Source organism: Lissotriton vulgaris, unplaced genomic scaffold (assembly GCF_964263255.1).
Source record: "Lissotriton vulgaris unplaced genomic scaffold, aLisVul1.2 SCAFFOLD_2469, whole genome shotgun sequence".
Taxonomy (NCBI): domain Eukaryota; kingdom Metazoa; phylum Chordata; class Amphibia; order Caudata; family Salamandridae; genus Lissotriton; species Lissotriton vulgaris.
The window spans coordinates 312605-329800 of NW_028252307.1; positions in this window are offsets into that span (position 1 = coordinate 312605).

The following is a 17196-nucleotide window of genomic DNA, read 5'->3' on the forward strand; positions in this document are numbered from 1 at the left end:
ATTGTTTGCGTACCCTGTTTGCTATGGTAAAAAAAACTTGCTGGCTCTGATACACAGTCAATGACACCTACCTTAAATGAGCAACGATGCGACAGCCTTGCTAACTACTTTGTGGATAAAGTAGAGCAAATACACTCTGTATTACAACATACTCAGCTAGTGGCATCTGTTATGTCGCCATTCACGTCTGAGTCTGATTACAGGGTGAAGGACTCCATTAGACTGAAATCTTGGATACCTTTTGACAGTAATTCTTTAAAAAAGATTTTAAATAGTATTACACCTCGCTCCCCATGTGATCTCATTCTTGTATCCTTGCTGCAGCAGTTGGAATCATCTTCTTTGATGTTAATTATGCAGCTGCCAAATGCCTCTATCCAAGAAGCTACTGTACCCTCAGTCTGGAAACATGCAAAGGTCCTTCCTCTTTTAAAAAAGGCCAATGCTGATTCATCTCAGCCATCTAATTTTAGGATTATTTCTTTGCTTCCTACCTATTCCAAAATCCTTGAAAAGCATGTTAACCAGCAACTAACTCAATTTGTTGAATCTACTAACTTTCTACACTCCTCTCAGTCCGGATTTAGAGCCGGTTATTCCACTGAGACAACTCTGCTTGGAGTATCAGAAATGATACAGCAGTGACTGGATTCTGGGGACACCATGGCCCTTATATTGCTTGACCTGCGTGTTGCATTTGACACAGTGTCCCATATTGTGTTAATTAAATCTTTGCAATCCATTGGCATTAATGGCTGTGCACTTGACTGGCTTTCATCTTTTCTAGCCAAATGGACTTTTCAAGTTTTCTCAGCTAGAGACACTTTTAAAACTCATTCCTCTTTTTATGGGGTACCCCAGGGCTCTATCTTAAGCCCTCTTCTATTTAATCTGTATTTTAAACCTCTGGCAACAATAGCAGAGGAGGTGGGGTTGTGCCTTTTCTCTTATGCTGATGATACCCAGATCATCTTTTCCCTTTATACGGAAAAGACGTTTGGACCCTCAGTTCTTCAGACTGCTATGAGGAACATTGCATCTTGGATGCAAGCCAATCTTCTTAAATTAAACAGTGAAAAAACTGAGGTCCTTATTTTGAGTAAAAATTAAACTCTTTGGGGCCCCCAGCATTGGCCGTGTGAAATGGGTGATCTTCCTCAACCTTCTGTGTACATGCGACATTTGGGAGTTCTCATTGTAATGTAATGTAATGTAATGTAAAAATTACTTGTAAAGCGCAACTTTTACCGGACGGTTTCTTGGCGCTGGGGCGGAAGAGCAGCAGGAAGAGAAAAGTGTAAGGAGTGTTAAGTGTAGATACTGCAGAACAGGTGAGTTTTAAGAAGGGATCTAAAGTGAGGGTAGGACAGAGAAAGCCTGAGTTCTGCTGGGAGTGAGTTCCAAAACGAAGGAGCCAGAAACGAGAATCTAAGGCCCCCGTGTTTCTTGCGTTTAAACCTCGGAATTTGAAGGAGAGCCAGATGAGAAGAGCGAAGATGTCGCGTAGGAAGGTAGGGGAGCAAAAGAGAAGAAATAAAAGAGGAGCCCAGACCGGCCAAAGATTTGTAAGTTAGACAGCCCAATTTAAATTTGCAACGCTCAGAAACCGGGAGCCAATGCAAGGCTTTGAGCAGTGGGCGGACGTGATGATGCTTGGGTTGATGGTAAATCAGGCGGGCCGCCTGATTCTGAACCAGCTGCAATCTTTTTATTTGGTAGTCTGGGATACCCACATACAGGGCATTTTTATTTTTTTATTTTTTATTTTATTTGGCGATTTTTAGAGCGCGCAAATACCCAAGGGTGTCTCGGCGCTAAAGTTGCAGAACTCTCTGGCGGATAGGGGGGGAATTAGGCTGGGAACAACCAAGTTTTCCGTTTTTTTCTGAAGTTGAGCAGAGTTGGGGCACATTTGATGTGGAGAGGGAGCGTGTTCCATAATTTGGCAGTGGCAACAGAAAAACGTTTGTCGCCCCAGTTGGCCCTTCTTGTGCGAGGGACTCTTAGCAGATGAGCCGAGGATGAACGTAATGTTCTTGGGTGCTCGAGCGGGCGGAAGGCTTGTCTTAGGAATAGAGGGCCGTGGTTATGGATAGCTTTGTAAGCTATGCATAAAGCTTTGAATTTAATGCGGCTCCTCACCGGCAGCCAATGTAGCTGTCGGATGTAGGGGGAGACAGATGCAAATTTGGGAATGGATAACAGAGTCCTGGCCGCTGCATTTTGCACTGTCTGTAATTTGTTAAGGACCTTTTGTTGTGCGTTTAGTAGCAAGGCATTACAATAGTCAGTTTTGGAAAAGACTAACGTGCTGACTAAGGTTTTGCCTGCGGATGATGGTAGGTACGGGATTAATTTTTTGATCCTTTTTAATATGTGGAAGGAAGATGAAACCACCGAGTTGGCATGCTGCTGGAAGGACATCTTGTTATCAAAGATAACACCTAGGTTTCGTACCTTATTTACTGGTTCTGGAGGTTGTCCCATCTGATGGGGCCACCATTGAGGGGACCAGGTTGTTGGCAATCTCCCGAATGTCATCACTTCTGTTTTATCAGAATTTAGTTTAAGACAGTTGGATGACATCCAGGAGCTTATTGCCTTCATTCCAATTTGGAAATTAGCAGCTACAGAGGTGCCATCGTCGTATACGGACAACACCAGTTGGGTGTCGTCGGCGTATGTAGTGAGGGAGATTCCGTGGGATTTGATGACCCTCGCTAAATCGGACACATATATATTGAATAGTGTCGGGCTTAGCGAGGATCCCTGTGGTACTCCACAAGGCAGGGAAAAGGTCTGGGAGGTGTAATGGCCTAGCTTCACCGTTTGTGGGCGGTTGGACAGAAATGAGGCGAGAAGATCCTTAGCTTTGTCTTTTATTCCTATGGCCGCGACACGGTCGATCAGAGTGGCATGATCGACCGTGTCGAAGGCTGCGGACAGATCTAAAAGTATCAGGATTGCGGCTCCTCTGTTGTCCATTGTGGACCGTATCTCGTCCGCTGCTTTTAAGAGCGCAGTCTCAGTTCCGTGGCCCTGTCGGAACCCAAACTGGGTGTCATCCATAGCCCTGGGCGTAGTGGGCGTAGTGGGGCTTCGCGGAGCTACGTGAAGTGGGAGAGAAACTACGCCCACCTCCGCACTCCGCGTAGCCCCACTACGCACCACAGGCCTCCCTCCCGCCCTCCCTAAATACGTTAAATTAAAAGGGTAAAATAATTAAAAGGCACTTACCTTGCCCGCCGCTGCCCGCCGCGTCCCCGGGGCTCGCTATCTTCATTGCTGCCGTCTTGTTTACTAATGCGCATGCACGGGCGGCCGCGCATGCGCATTTTCTCGTGAGAAATGCGCATGCGCGGCCGCCCGCGCATGCGCATTAGTACACAAGACGGCAGAATGACGATAGCGAGCCCCGGGGACGCGGCGGGCAGCACAGGGCAAGGTAAGTGCCTTTTAACTAATTTAAACTTTTAATTTAAAGTATTTAAGGAGGACGGGAGGGAGGCGGGTGGCGGCCAGCTACGCTCCGTCTGCGGAGCGTGCATAGTGCCGCCTGGCTACGCCCGCTACGCAAAATGCGGAGTAGGCGGCACTACGCACACTCCGTGCACGGAGCGTAGCTGGCCGCCCACCCCTAGTCATCCAGTAGGTTGTTGTTGTGAATATAGGTTGACAGCTGAGAGTTCATGATTTTTTCAAAAATCTTAGCAGGGAATGGGAGGCATGCGATGGGCCTGTAGCTGGCAGGAAGGAGAGGGTTTAGGCTGGGCTTTTTTAGTAGAGGTTTGATAATAGATTCCTTCCAAACCGAGGGGTAGGTGCCGGATGTAAACATTGCGTTACAAATGGTAGTTAGTGACGGGGCAATAGCGTCAGGGATAAGATTAAGAATGCCTGGAGGGCAAAGATCGAAAGGTGAACCAGATTTGGTTCGGGCGATCAAGGGTTGAATGATTTTCTGCGTGGTGTTTTCAAAGGCTGCAAATTCTGGGGCATTATCGGCGGTAGATTGCACGATGGAAGTTAGAGAAGGGTCAGGCGGGAAAGTGGAAAAAATGGCTCTGACCTTATCTTCAAAGAATTTGGCCAATGCGTCCGAGAGGGCCTGAGATCCTTCTGAACGGGGTGCAGGAGGATTGGACAGGTATGTTACCACCTGGAATAGTTTCCCTGTTGAGTTTTTGGCCTGATTAATTTGGTTGGTGTAATAGGTGGTTTTCTCAGCTGTTATGAGTTTTTTGTAGTTGGAAAGGGCGTTTTTGTAGGTAATCTTGTCAGTGTTATTGAAGTGGCGACGCCACTGCCTTTCTAAATTTCTACAGTATTGTCGCTGTAGTGGGAGCGACTCGGAGAACCAAGGGGCTGAGGGAAATTTTCTATTCCGGTGAGAGGTTTTTGTGGGAGCTAGCTTGTTACATGCTTCATTCAGATTCTCCAGGTAAGTAGCCGAAGCTGCTATGGGATCCTGTTTGTTTGGCATGGGGCTGTCTCACATCATCTGAGTGAGATGGTCGAGATTAATGTTTTTCCAGTCTCTGAAATTGGTAGACTGAGAAAGTGTCGGGGGGGACCGGGGTTGGTGGGAATGGAGAAGCATATTGCAGAGTGATCTGTCCAAACTAGAGGGATAACCCTAGTGATAGAGATCTTAGGGTTGTTGGTAAAAAGTCCGTCCAGAGTGTGTCCTGCTCTATGGGTGGGTTGTTTAACAATTTGTAGGAGACCAGCTGCCTCTAGGTCACCGAGTATTGTTGCAGTATCGGGGTCATCCAGAGCTTCAAGATGAAAATTGAAATCACCCAAGATGGTAAAGTGTGGGGATCCAATTGACGTCTCGATGATGTTATCTAAGAGCGAGAGAAATTTAGATCTGGATCCTGGGGGACGGTAGATTAACATGCCTTTAAATGTTGTTTTGCTGGAGAGGCATATAGTAAAAAGGAGAGCCTCGCACTCAGAGAAGGTTGTCTCTGTTGTAGTTAGTTTAAGGTGGTCTTTATAAATGATCGCTATTCCTCCGCCTTTTCTTATACGTCTGTCTAGCTTGCATACACAGTAGTTATTAGGCGTAGCATCTCTGAAGTCAGGGCCAGAGGATTTGTCTCCCCATGTCTCAGTGATAAATAATATGTCTAATTTATGTGAGTCTATGAAATCGTCGATTTCAAGTTCATGTCTTGGCAGGGAGCGTACATTTATGAGTGCTGCTGACACTAAAAGGGGAGGGGTTATGGGATGAGCAGGCAAAGTCTCAGTGCAAGTGGGACATTTAAGCGGTCCTATACAAGGGTTGTTATAGTTGAAGTGAGGTAGAGAGTGGTCTGTCTCTGCTTTAGGTTTGATACTAAGGAGTTCAGCAGAGGAGTAAGTTAGTGGTGATAGGTTGGTGGCGGGCCGGGGTTGCGGTGGCACGGGGGGGTGGCCCTAGGCCCGGCCTCGGGGCGGACGAGCGCAGACGAGCTTGCCTTATGCGCGCCTTTGGAGCGCAATCGTCGCGCCCGCTGCGCTCGTCCACTGCGCTTCCGGTTCCTGTACATGTAAATAGTGGTGGGGTAGGGTAGCGGTGGGCGTGGTCAGCTCTGATGGGCGTGGCCTGTGGCCGAAGGGCGGCGTTGCTATGGCAACCCTGTCCGCATCAGCAATCAATCTGCTGGGCGGTAGGGCGCGGATAGCGAAGCAAGTGACTCAGTATAAAAACAATCACGGTGAATACATGTAAATACAAGTGAAAATGAGCATAAAATCTCCCGACTTCCGCCTCAGGAGAGAGTCAGGGCAACAGCGCTAGTGAGCAGCGCGATCGTATTTAAGAGGCTGGCGGTGGGCGTGGTCAGCTCTGATGGGCGTGGCCTGTGGCCGAAGGGCGGCGTTGCTATGGCAACCCTGTCCGCATCAGCAATCAATCTGCTGGGCGGTAGGGCACGGATAGCGAAGCAAGTGACTCAGTATAAAAACAATCACAGTGAATACATGTAAATACAAGTGAAAATGAGCATAAAATCTCCCGGCTTCCGCCTCAGGAGAGAGTCAGGGCAACAGCGCTAGTGAGCAGCGCGATCGTATTTAAGAGGCTGGCGGTGGGCGTGGTCAGCTCTGATGGGCGTGGCCTGTGGCCGAAGGGCGGTGTTGCTATGGCAACCCTGTCCGCATCAGCAGTCAATCTGCTGGGCGGTAGGGCGCGGATAGCGAAGCAAGTGACTCAGTATAAAAACAATCACGGTGAATACATGTAAATACAAGTGAAAATGAGCATAAAATCTCCCGGCTTCCGCCTCAGGAGAGAGTGGGAGAGAGAGCTCATGCTCGTATGCTAGTGTTTTTTCTTCCAGCTCCCTCTGGCTCTTTTTCTCTTCTCGTTCTTCCCTGAGCCGCAAGTGTTCGAGGGTTATTTTTTGTTCTGCCAATTTGAGTTCTCCATCTAAGCGGAGTCGAGCCAGCTCCAATTCGTGGAGCCGGCTTTTCTCCCGTTCTCGGGCCTCTTCGGACGAGAGGCCCGATCTTCTTTCGTCCACAGGGGTGGTACTGGTTTCGGTGGTCTCGAGGCTTTGATTTTGGAGTGGGGATGTTTCCGTCTCCATCCAAGATTCTAAGGCGTGCTTGAGGTCATCTTTCGTGCTCAGTCCCGTGGTAGCAATGCCCAGTTCTATGCAGAATTGCTTTAGTTCTTTGTGGCTGTACTCTTCCAGCTTTTCCATCAGAAATTTTTCTGTTGTTCCACTCTCCTTTGTCGTCGTGGTGGCTGTGTGTCGTGGGGTGAGTTACTCTCTGTACAATTATGCGTCGGCTCGGATCGCGCCGCTGGCCACCAATGTTAGACGGAGACCCGGAGGGTCGGCCGAGTACAGGGGGAGAGGCCTCCAGCTAGGGCCCTCTCCGGTAATCGTACAGACAAGTAACTCCTCCCCCCACAGATAGACACCACACAAGGATAAGTTCTGCACACTTTTATATATATCTTTAGGCAAGGTGATGAGCGGTACAGTAGGACCAGGATACGAGGATCCCGTCAATTCTAGTCTCTTTGGGGAAAAGGGGTAGCAGGACAGTCTGAGTACCGGTCCGGTACAGAAGCAGCAAAAGGTGGAGCTCACAATCCTCGAGCTGGAGGGTTCGCAAGGAGGGGCCGCGGCAGCGCCAGCAGGCCTTGTAGATGGTTCACGAGGAGGAGGGCCGCAGCAGTGCCAGCAGGCCTTGAAGACGGTTCACGACGAGGAGGGCCGCGGCAGCGCCAGCAGGCCTTGAAGATGGTTCACGACGAGGAGGGCCGCGGCAGCGCCAGCAGGCCTTGGAGATGGTTCACGACGAGGAGGGCCGCGGCAGCGCCAGCAGGCCTTGAAAATGGTTCACAACGAGGAGGAGCCGCGGCAGAGCCAGCAGGCCTTGAAAATGGTTCACGACGAGGAGGAGCCGCGGCAGCGCCAGCAGGCCTTCAAAGGTGGTTCACGAAGAGGAGCCGCGGCAGCGCCAGCAGGCCTCCAAGGATGAGTTCGTCTCGGTGTCTCTCGACTCCAGGATACAACTGCTTTCCTGCTCTGGAGCTGCCCCAGTTATAGGTCTGGCGCCCTTTGATGTCCGGACCCTCGCACTTGGAGGTCGGGAGGTCCTGGATGAGGGAGTCCAGACACCCAGCAGGGGGGTGGATCCAGCGCCCGGGGAGGCTGGGGGCCATCAACACCTGGCGGAGGGGAGCCATCGACACTCCTTCTTCCATTGACTCGCCAAGTGGTCTCTCTACCCCCTGGGTGGATGGTGGTGCCTCGATGTCAGGGCCTGGCTGGGCCCGAGGCCGAGGTCGACCCGAGGCCACGAGGCCTGGTCGTGTAGTGTCCAAAATGGCGGCTGGGCCGGAGACCGGGGTTCTGGAAGGGACCCGGGCCAGCCGATGCGGTGGTGTTCAGGAGCCAGGGTTCCGTCGGGGAAGGGCCGGGGGTTGCCCCGGCAGGTTGCAGGGGTGGTTCTTGTCCAGGGAACAGGAGGGGCAGGGGTCCGTGACCCGCCATGCGGGGAGGGGACGGGCCGGCCACGAGGCCTGTCCAATATATGCCTGCAAGCAATGTTACTTAAATGTAAATACTAAGCAATAGACTCTCCAGCAACATTAAAGAGTTAATTTTCATTGCTTGAGTTTGTAGCTTGATTTTGCAACTAAGAAAGTGTCACTGGTATTCATTGAATGTCACTCATAATTTCACTGAAATTATGAAAATGTCACACATCGCAGTCTTAAACCTTGGCAGCTATGTTTTCTACAACAGAAGTCAATGGGGGATTTTCATTTTCCTGATTTTCTATTTTAAATCTCCCCCTCCCTATCCTCAAATGTTGCCTGTGTGATTATTACTGGATTTTGAGATTCTTCTCAGCCTGGATCCAGAGCACAAGTCACCATGGGGCTGCTGCAGGAGCCTTACTGGCACTGGATGGGGTGTGGCCAGCTACATTCATTTGCATACCCAGAAGCCTCTGCGGCAAACACCCGATTCATCAGTACAGGCGACACAGGCGTTTGTTTAATAGGAGAAGGAGCGCCTGTAGCTGTGCACTCTTAGGGATTAATGAAAGTGACTTGCACGTCACTGATATAAAGTCACTCTAACAGTAGTAAGTTATATTGTTTTTGTCATTGGCGGAGAGATGAATATTCTTTCTAAAGATGATTTTCCAATTGTCCGCGGTTCACGCGCACTTCGAGTGGCCGTGAGAAGCGGAAGTTGTGTTAATTTTTGTAGGGTTTCTCTGAAAGAAGCTCCGTGATTGGTTGGAAGTGTGAATATCCGGGGGGAGGCGCCCTTCAACAGGGGAGCGAGAATAGAAGAGCAGACGGAGCGGGCTGACGGAGCGGGGGTACCGCGGGCCTGCGGCGAGGGGGGCAGCGCGGGCCGGCGGGGAGGGCAGGCCGTCCTCCGCTCTTGCAGTGACTGGTGCCCGCGGTCGGGGGGCGCCGGTGTCCCTGGTGCGGCGCTGCGAGGCCCTCTCTTCATTCCCTCACAGGGCGTCGGCGGCTCGAGCCCGCACACGAGGAGAGGATGCGGGGCGCTTCTCAGGCAGACGTTCACGGCGCGGCCGGCTCTGGGGGCTCCCTGTGCCCGGGCCCCAGAGCGCCCCCGCCGCTCCGGAGTGATATGCGGGGGGCCCTCGGGGCGCGGGCATTGGGGGCCACTGAGCACCTGGGGGTGGCGGAGACAACTGCGGGCGAGGGTCGCGGACCAGGCCCCCTAAGGACTGCCTTTTGGGTGCACCCGTATGGTGCCTAGCTGTAGTTTAGGGCACAAAGTGGGTGGCAATTCTCTCTGGCCTTATCACACGATTGTAGACTGTGCTGCTGCCTCGGTAGGCCGGAAAGGCATGCCGGGGCGGAGGCGCTGTCGGGTGATTGTGCTCCACAGCTGGAACTGGCTTCGCCCGGATGGGGGGGCTCGCAGTTGAGTGTGTCAAAGGTCTCGAAAGCGTGACAGGATCTGGGCGGCAGGGGTGGAGGGTGATGCCGGCCAGGTGGATGGAAGTTTACAGTTCACGGTGGGCATGCTGGGCACGGAGAGAGGATTGCAGATGTGTGGATGGTGCGCATCCGGCTGAGGGTGTCCCGGACTGCGGGGGTCAAGGATAGGGAAGGAATGGGGGGGCTCCTCGCATGCCCTCCCCGCCATACCGATCTAAAGCATCATTAGCCGAAAGGAAGAGCCGCTGCTGGTCCTCTCGTCCACGTCCAGGACATTCCGGCTCGGCTGGCTCGGGGGGTGTTTTGTGAATAGGGCCTTCTGTGCGGGGGCGCCAGAGAAGTCAACCAGAGGAAATGGCGGGAAAAGTCACCCACGGAGCCATACATATAGAGACCTCTAGCGCCAATGCCAAGAGCATGATGGTATTGTCCTATATTCCGGGCATAAATACCCTACAAAGGTTGCAGGTGGGAGAATGGGTTGTTGCTTCACCATGATAATGGTGTGCCCAGGTAGTAAGTCAAAGTGAGAGTCGGAAGGATTGTTTGCAGGAAGCGTTTGTTGGTGGCATTTATGATAATGGCATGAATAAGGGGCCCACAGGGGCAGTGGGACACAGCTCGGCCGGAAAGGGAGCGCAATAATGGTTAAAGAGAGGGAGGAAAGGGTGGCGCACCGCAGGCAGCCTCAACCCTTCTTTGCGCTACTAGGGTCTCGTCCCGCACACAAGCGAGGACTGGGGGGGAGGGCTGTCCGTCTGTCTGGTCCCGCACACACGCGAGGACTGGGGGGGAGGGCTGTCTGTCTGTCTGTCTGTCTGGTCCCGCACACACGCGAAGACTGGGGCCCAGGGGGAGGGCTGTCTGGTCCCGCACACAAGCGAGGACTGGGGCCCAGGGGGGAGGGCTGTCTGTCTGGTCATAACCAGTGACTGGGGCAGGCGGTGGTCAGCACGTGTGCTACAGGCCGAGGCTCCGGGCATCTACGGAGTCAATAATATATACACGGGGCGAATGATGGATGACTGTGGGAATGAGGGCGGCGGATGGGGCCAGGCAGAGCTAGAATACGGGGCTCAAGAACGTTCTCCTCGGTCTCAGGTTGAAGGGGCGGGGTGGGCTTCCGAGGAATGTGGAGGAGGTGGTGGGTTGCAGTGCCAGGCTCTGGTGAGCGCTACACCCACGGCTGGGCCCCGGGTGACGGGGGGAGGAGGAACAGGCACTATACAGGGAGCAACTACTTCGCATTATGCAGAGGGCCCTGGGAAGCGGGTGATATGAAGGACACACTGGGAGGCTGATGCAGTCCTGTGGGTGGGGAACGTGTTTATGCGTTTTTATCTTGCGCGGACTTTACCCGAAGGTGTCCGAGGCTTTACAATAGGAACAGAACTGATATATGAGGAGAACATTACACGTGAACAAATTACAAAAGAAAACGTTAAGTTACCTGAAGCAAAAGTGACAATTGTGAGCAAACAAAATACATGAGGTAGCAAACGGTACACTACAGGAGGAAAAAGTGACAAGTGTACAGGTTACAACAGCGAACCAAGTACAAGTAGAGGTAAAATACTGCAATAAATGGAGGACACTTCAACACAAGAACAAACGTTATGTAGGCAGTGGTGGCAAGTGTGCAAGTATCGAAAGGAAATAAAATGTGAGAGGTAACAAAATGTGTTACACGACAAAAGAAACGTATGCATGTTACAAAAAGGAACAAAACACAGTTAGAATGATAATACTGGTCCTGCAGGGGGCTTGCGGCTGGGCCTTCAGGATTGACGGGTGCACAGAGATGTGGTGCGGAGTGTTGGAGGGTAAAGACAGGTATGCAACACCAGTTAGGCAATGTCCTTACCCCCGTTCTCCTTTCTTTGCGTATATGTTTTCCCTTTCTCTTCTCGGAGTACAAGACTAATATCCCCCCTAACACCCATGTTCAAACATCGCCCCCAGGGATAGCCTTATCTGTTTGGCACTGACTGGGTGGAAGACACTGCTGCTCTCACCGGGTAATGGCTGCCTGCCACTGCTGAGATCTGCTAGTCCAGGTAGTGATGGCTGCCTGCCACTGCTGAGATCTGCTAGTCCAGGTAGTGAAGGCTGCCAGCCACTGCTGAGATCTGCTAGTCCAGGTAGTGAAGGCTGCCAGCCACTGCTGAGATCTGCTAGTCCAGGTGTTGATGGCTGCCTGCCACTTCTGAGATCTGCTAGTCCAGGTAGTGAAGGCTGCCAGCCACTGCTGAGATCTGCTAGTCCAGGTAGTGATGGCTGCCTCCCACTGCTGAGATCTGCTAGTCCAGGTAGTGATGGCTGCCTGCCACTGCTGAGATCTGCTAGTCCAGGTGTTGATGGCTGCCAGCCACTGCTGAGATCTGCTAGTCCAGGTAGTGATGGCTGCCTCCCACTGCTGAGATCTGCTAGTCCAGGTAGTGATGGCTGCCTGCCACTGCTGAGATCTGCTAGTCCAGGTAGTGAAGGCTGCCAGCCACTGCTGAGATCTGCTAGTCCAGGTGTTGATGGCTGCCTGCCACTTCTGAGATCTGCTAGTCCAGGTAGTGAAGGCTGCCAGCCACTGCTGAGATCTGCTAGTCCAGGTAGTGATGGCTGCCTCCCACTGCTGAGATCTGCTAGTCCAGGTAGTGATGGCTGCCTGCCACTGCTGAGATCTGCTAGTCCAGGTCAGATCGGTGACTGCGCCGGCAAGCTGAAGTATTCATTGCCTCATGTATCTAGCAGTTAGTGTCAAGTCTGTTTCGTCACTGAACTTCTTTACTAATGTCTCACCACTTCACCAGCACGTCCACCCCCTCTGATAGTTCTGCATCCACTTGTTACCTCTCTACCCCTAGGCCCATTAACACTAGAAGGAGGGGGTCCTCTTGGGAAAGAACGGGTTTCGCCAGAACATGTAGGGTCTCAAAGAGGGTGAAATATGCTCTACTCCTTTGTGGCGGCGCATTCGTATCTGCTCCCTACATGAGTACTCACGTGGACCGCAGGAAGCATTATATAAATAAAGACGCGTAGTACTACTTCCATTTCAGTGGGGAGGAGGGCCAGGCAGCTCGTGAGCACGAGCCCCTGCTAAGGGTCGCAGGTGACAGAAAGTCACACATGCTTCCAGAAAGGGGACAGAAAGAGCATCCTATGAGTCCCACGCCCTACCACCCAACGGCGGCCTAGTTGTCCCAGGGGTTCACCACCCACACATGACCTGGCACCTGTCTCCCCCGGTGGATATATACCAAGCCTGTCCAACCATATTCTTTCAAGACTCATTTGCAGAGTTGAACATTGTCAGTTATAATTATTCACGTGATGTTGGCCATTTGGGGGATAGCATTAAAGTCAAAGGGGTAACACAGGGTCCCTCGCAACATGGGTATTAACAATAAAAACTTTCTGTCGGGGAGAAATAAAATTGCTTAGCATGCGAAAACTGGATTAAAAGGATAACGCCAGCAGCGTTGTTATTATAATAGAGGGCGTGGCGGAAATTACGTGCCAAAAAAAAAAAAGAAGAAAAGGGTCCTTAGCTTAGTGTGGTGCATGACTTGTATTTTGTGTCCGTCATTGCACCTATATATATGACACAAGAAGTAGCAGCATACTGACAAGAAGTCGGGTCTATGGGCTTTGTCAATGGTGGTTAGTTGCATAAGATAAATAAGCTGCAACCAAGGCTTGAACTAAAGTATGTGGCAGGGTTGAAAAATTATGCGGCCCCAAAAAAAAAAATTACAATAATTATGCAGTATAATGCAGCACATTTGGGTGCATGTGGAGACTAAAGAGGTGCAAGGTGCCGAAAGATAGTGGGAACACAAGTCACACAACTACAGGTGAAATGTAAAGGGACAAGGGGATGAAGGCACGGGGAGATGATCTTGCTCACTGGCAAGGGCAATAAAATAACGTACACGGGTAACAAAGTATGATGCTAGGCAAAAAATAAATATCTAAATAAAAATTAAAAATAATTAAAATAAATAGCTGCTACACCCGAACGGGCGGTTTACAAAAAAGAGCGGAAAAAAGAGCTTGTGTAACTTTCCATGACAGGGTTGTCCCCCCTTACAGGTCACTACAAGGAGGTGTAAAGTAGATCGTTCCCTTCGGAATATTGGCACATGGGGAGGCATAAGGCACCAAAGCTTCCAAAATAACTCCGTAGCCGGTCACATCAAAAAGTGTCAGGACAGACACTAGCAGATGCCAGGAAGGAGGAGCGGGCTGAACAGTGGCTGCTAGTGACATTTGTAAGTGGTATGGCACAAAAATTCGGAATGAGTACCCTGTGGCGAGTGTACGGGATAGATGGCCATCATAAGGGGGACTCGGCGACAGGGTGGACGAATGGTACATTTTCAAGCGCTTAGAGGGCCGTATCGCTGCTGTCTGGCTGAGGGAGGATCAGGGGGTCAGGATAGAGAATACTGATCAGGGCGCCATTTGGGAAGGCAGGAACACACTCTGAGTTCGAATGAGCTGGTGTAGTAGGCCCTTAAGTAGTGTACGCACTGTAATGATCAGCACTTTCTTATTTGAAAGGCCGGGAGCTAAGAGCAATAACATGACGTCATACACCTCTTCAACAAATACCACTGTTAATACAAAGGCTTACGACACTGAGGGCAGGTTTACTCTGTTTTCCAGCCCTTCATTACAGAAGTAAGGGCAGGGGCAGTACGTTTCTCCCACAGGCAGTGTCCTTCGCGTTGAAGTCGCTCTACCCATGCTCATATAGAACTGTGGTCACTGCATCGTTAGCGAGTCGAAGGAAATGACAGAGCTACATATTAGGGGGGCTCCTGGCAAAAAAATCGGGGGTGTGTTGTGGTGAGGGAGGACCTGGGTCCAAACAACTGAGGTAGCAGGGTGTGTAAAAGAATGAGTTTGGTATATGGTCCAACAAATGAATGAATTTAAGTATTCCATTGATCGCTTTGTATACTTAGTAATAGAAATGGTAGTATTCAAACATACCAATACGAAAAGAGTCTCTGATTTAAGTACTAGGATTTCACTAAGATTTACCATCCCTGCAAAAAGATGTTTTTGTGGTTGTTTTCATAGCCTCAAGGGTAGTTATTTTCAAACAAAGGTGCATGGATTGCATGACAGGTGGTGGTGTGGGATTACTAGCTGTGGCGGAATGCGACTGCACCGCTGGGCTTGGGGAGAGGGGCAAGGCTCATGCCGGGGGTTTGGGGTGGGAGGTGTTGGGAGAATGATGAGCCCCTAACACCCTCTGCCCCCTTCCTCAGCACGCCTCCATCAATGCCGGGGAGGGGGGGAGTACCAGGGTGGCATGAATTTGGTAAAGGGTCATTGAGGAGGATAGCGCGTTCTTGATAGGTCACACGCTGAGAAGTAGTCCACATGTGTTTGGGGTAACAACGTAGGGAAGGTACGGCGCACAAGGGTTGTGAATAAGAGATTAGGTACTGGTGGTATATTACAGTGGGAGTATGCTACCATCAATAGATACGCCCGGGGCTCATCACTAGGGGGGTGCCTGTAAAGGGACAACGGCAAAAAATGTGCCTGCACGGTTAACAAGGGCGTGTGCGACGAAGTCCGGGCACAGGTGGAGCGAATAAGAGGGCTAATATGTTGGTTCAATTTGGATTATAAGTAAAGGATCAGTGCATTCGGACGGAGAAAGGGGTCAGTAGTGGTGGAGATCGCGGACTGGAAATATATATATATATATATATATCACATAACTCCCCTCCAAACAAGAAAGGGCAGAGGCCAGAGGGGATTTCAAAGAAAAGCCGGCTTTATTAGGCAGACAAAGCAATGCAATGGTGGCGTATGCATTTCGGCGTTAGGCCTTCCTCAGCGCCTTGCATCGCGTGGACCGCCTTCACTTGAATAGTCCCATTCCTGTGCCTTGTTAAAGTTAAAAAGTCTGGTTGCTCCTCCCCCTAGCTGACTTGGCTCACCTGTTGGTTACCGTGGCAACATGGCTTTGAACGGACTCCAACTCCCAGAATGCACAGAGTGAGTGCATCTGGGTCGGCGGTGTAGGGGATGTTTGGTAGACTCACAGGAGCAGAAACCAGTTGGTGCAGGAGGGAAGTAAGGCTGTGCACCGAAATCTGCCAAAGTTCACCAGCTCCTCCTTGGGTCCCCTCGGTCCGCTGCTGCCTCGAAGTCCAGGTAGGCAATGTAGGTGGGGACAGCCGTAGGCTACAGCGTCCTGTTGGAGGTTACATACCTTGCTCCACCCGTGCTGTCCTGAGCTGGGAGGCCGACACTGGAGCTCTCGGTACCCCGAGCAATACCATCGCTGAGCCCAGCGAAGATGTGCCAGTGAATATCTCCAGGTCGCTTGCTGCTGCGGGGCCATCTGCAATGCTCCTCTGGCTGGAGCATAATACATCACATAACTCCCCTCCAAACAAGAAGCGAAAAATGTCAATGGTATGGCTAAATACTTGTACTTCCAAAACAAAAAAGGCACCAATATGAGATGTCTAGTCGAGATTGCTGGTACAAGTTAGTTTGAGGCTAATTACGATGCAGGAGAGAGTATGAATAGATAATTATGCAAAAGAAAGACACAGGGACGGGAGAAACGTATAATTTGCACATAATACTATAGAAGGTATATGGGAAAGCCTGAAAGGTTCCAGGTTTATACAACAGAAGAAATTTCGCATGGATGGAGTGTCAAGTTAACAATGTGGTTATCAATAAGGCCAAACACGATAGCTGAGTAAATGTTAAGCAAGAAAAAAGTTTTCTCTACAGGTTCTTCAATGTTCACATGTTAGGGAAGTTAAAAAAAAAAGGCATGCAGCACGGAGACAATTAGCTACTACGGGTGAAAAGTGTGAACAGCTGAAGTATGATTTAATTGGTAGAGAAATGAGTTAATTCGGACCACACAACATCGCCTTTTCATTAAGCCGTATAAAAGAGATCAAATGAGCAGGTAACACTGAATAACCGTATATAGCATACAGGTGGATGGCCAGCATTGCTCAGTTAGGCTCCTGGCTGGGTACAGGTAACAGGCGGGAGTCCTTCATTAGAATGCATCCTAACTCAGAAATATGGGATGCCAGAAGCAAGGGAAAGATTGTGTGGACATCGGGCAAGAAGTAAAAAAATATATATATATAATGCTTAAGCGGTATATGAAAGTCATTCCTAAGAGATTATTAGTCACCATTGCTGTGTTTTTTTTCTACTTCACAGCGCAGAGCGGTGTTGGGCGATCAAGTACTGTGACCTTTCCAGGGCTACCGACACAGCTGGTGGCAATAAAGGGGGAATTCAGCATTGCTTTAAAACAGTCAAGAGTGCACTGCTTAAAGACTAAATAATGGCGCCACTAGTCAACAAATTCTAATGTTGTGATTATTGACTTCCTAGGAAATAACTTCCCATCTATAGGAAGGGGCACATTTTTAAAGGGGGTAGGTTTAGGTAGCATCAAGCACACCCTGATTAATTTGCGGCAGCCGCACTATTACAGAGCAGATGGTGTGTACCTATCGGACACGGGAACAAATGTCCTGCTACGGAATATGCTAGCAGCATTGAATGCAAGGGGCTGTTGGTAGTTTGTAAGAATGGGGCCGCAGTAATGGCATGGGGGGGGGCCTCGCGGGCAGCGATAGCTTCCAGCAAGGCATGGCGGTGCTTACAAAGCGATCCAAGAATAGTACAAAAAGCAGGTTGCGAAGCGGGCACAGACCGCAAACGGGCCGTCAGGACCCAGGGGGTCA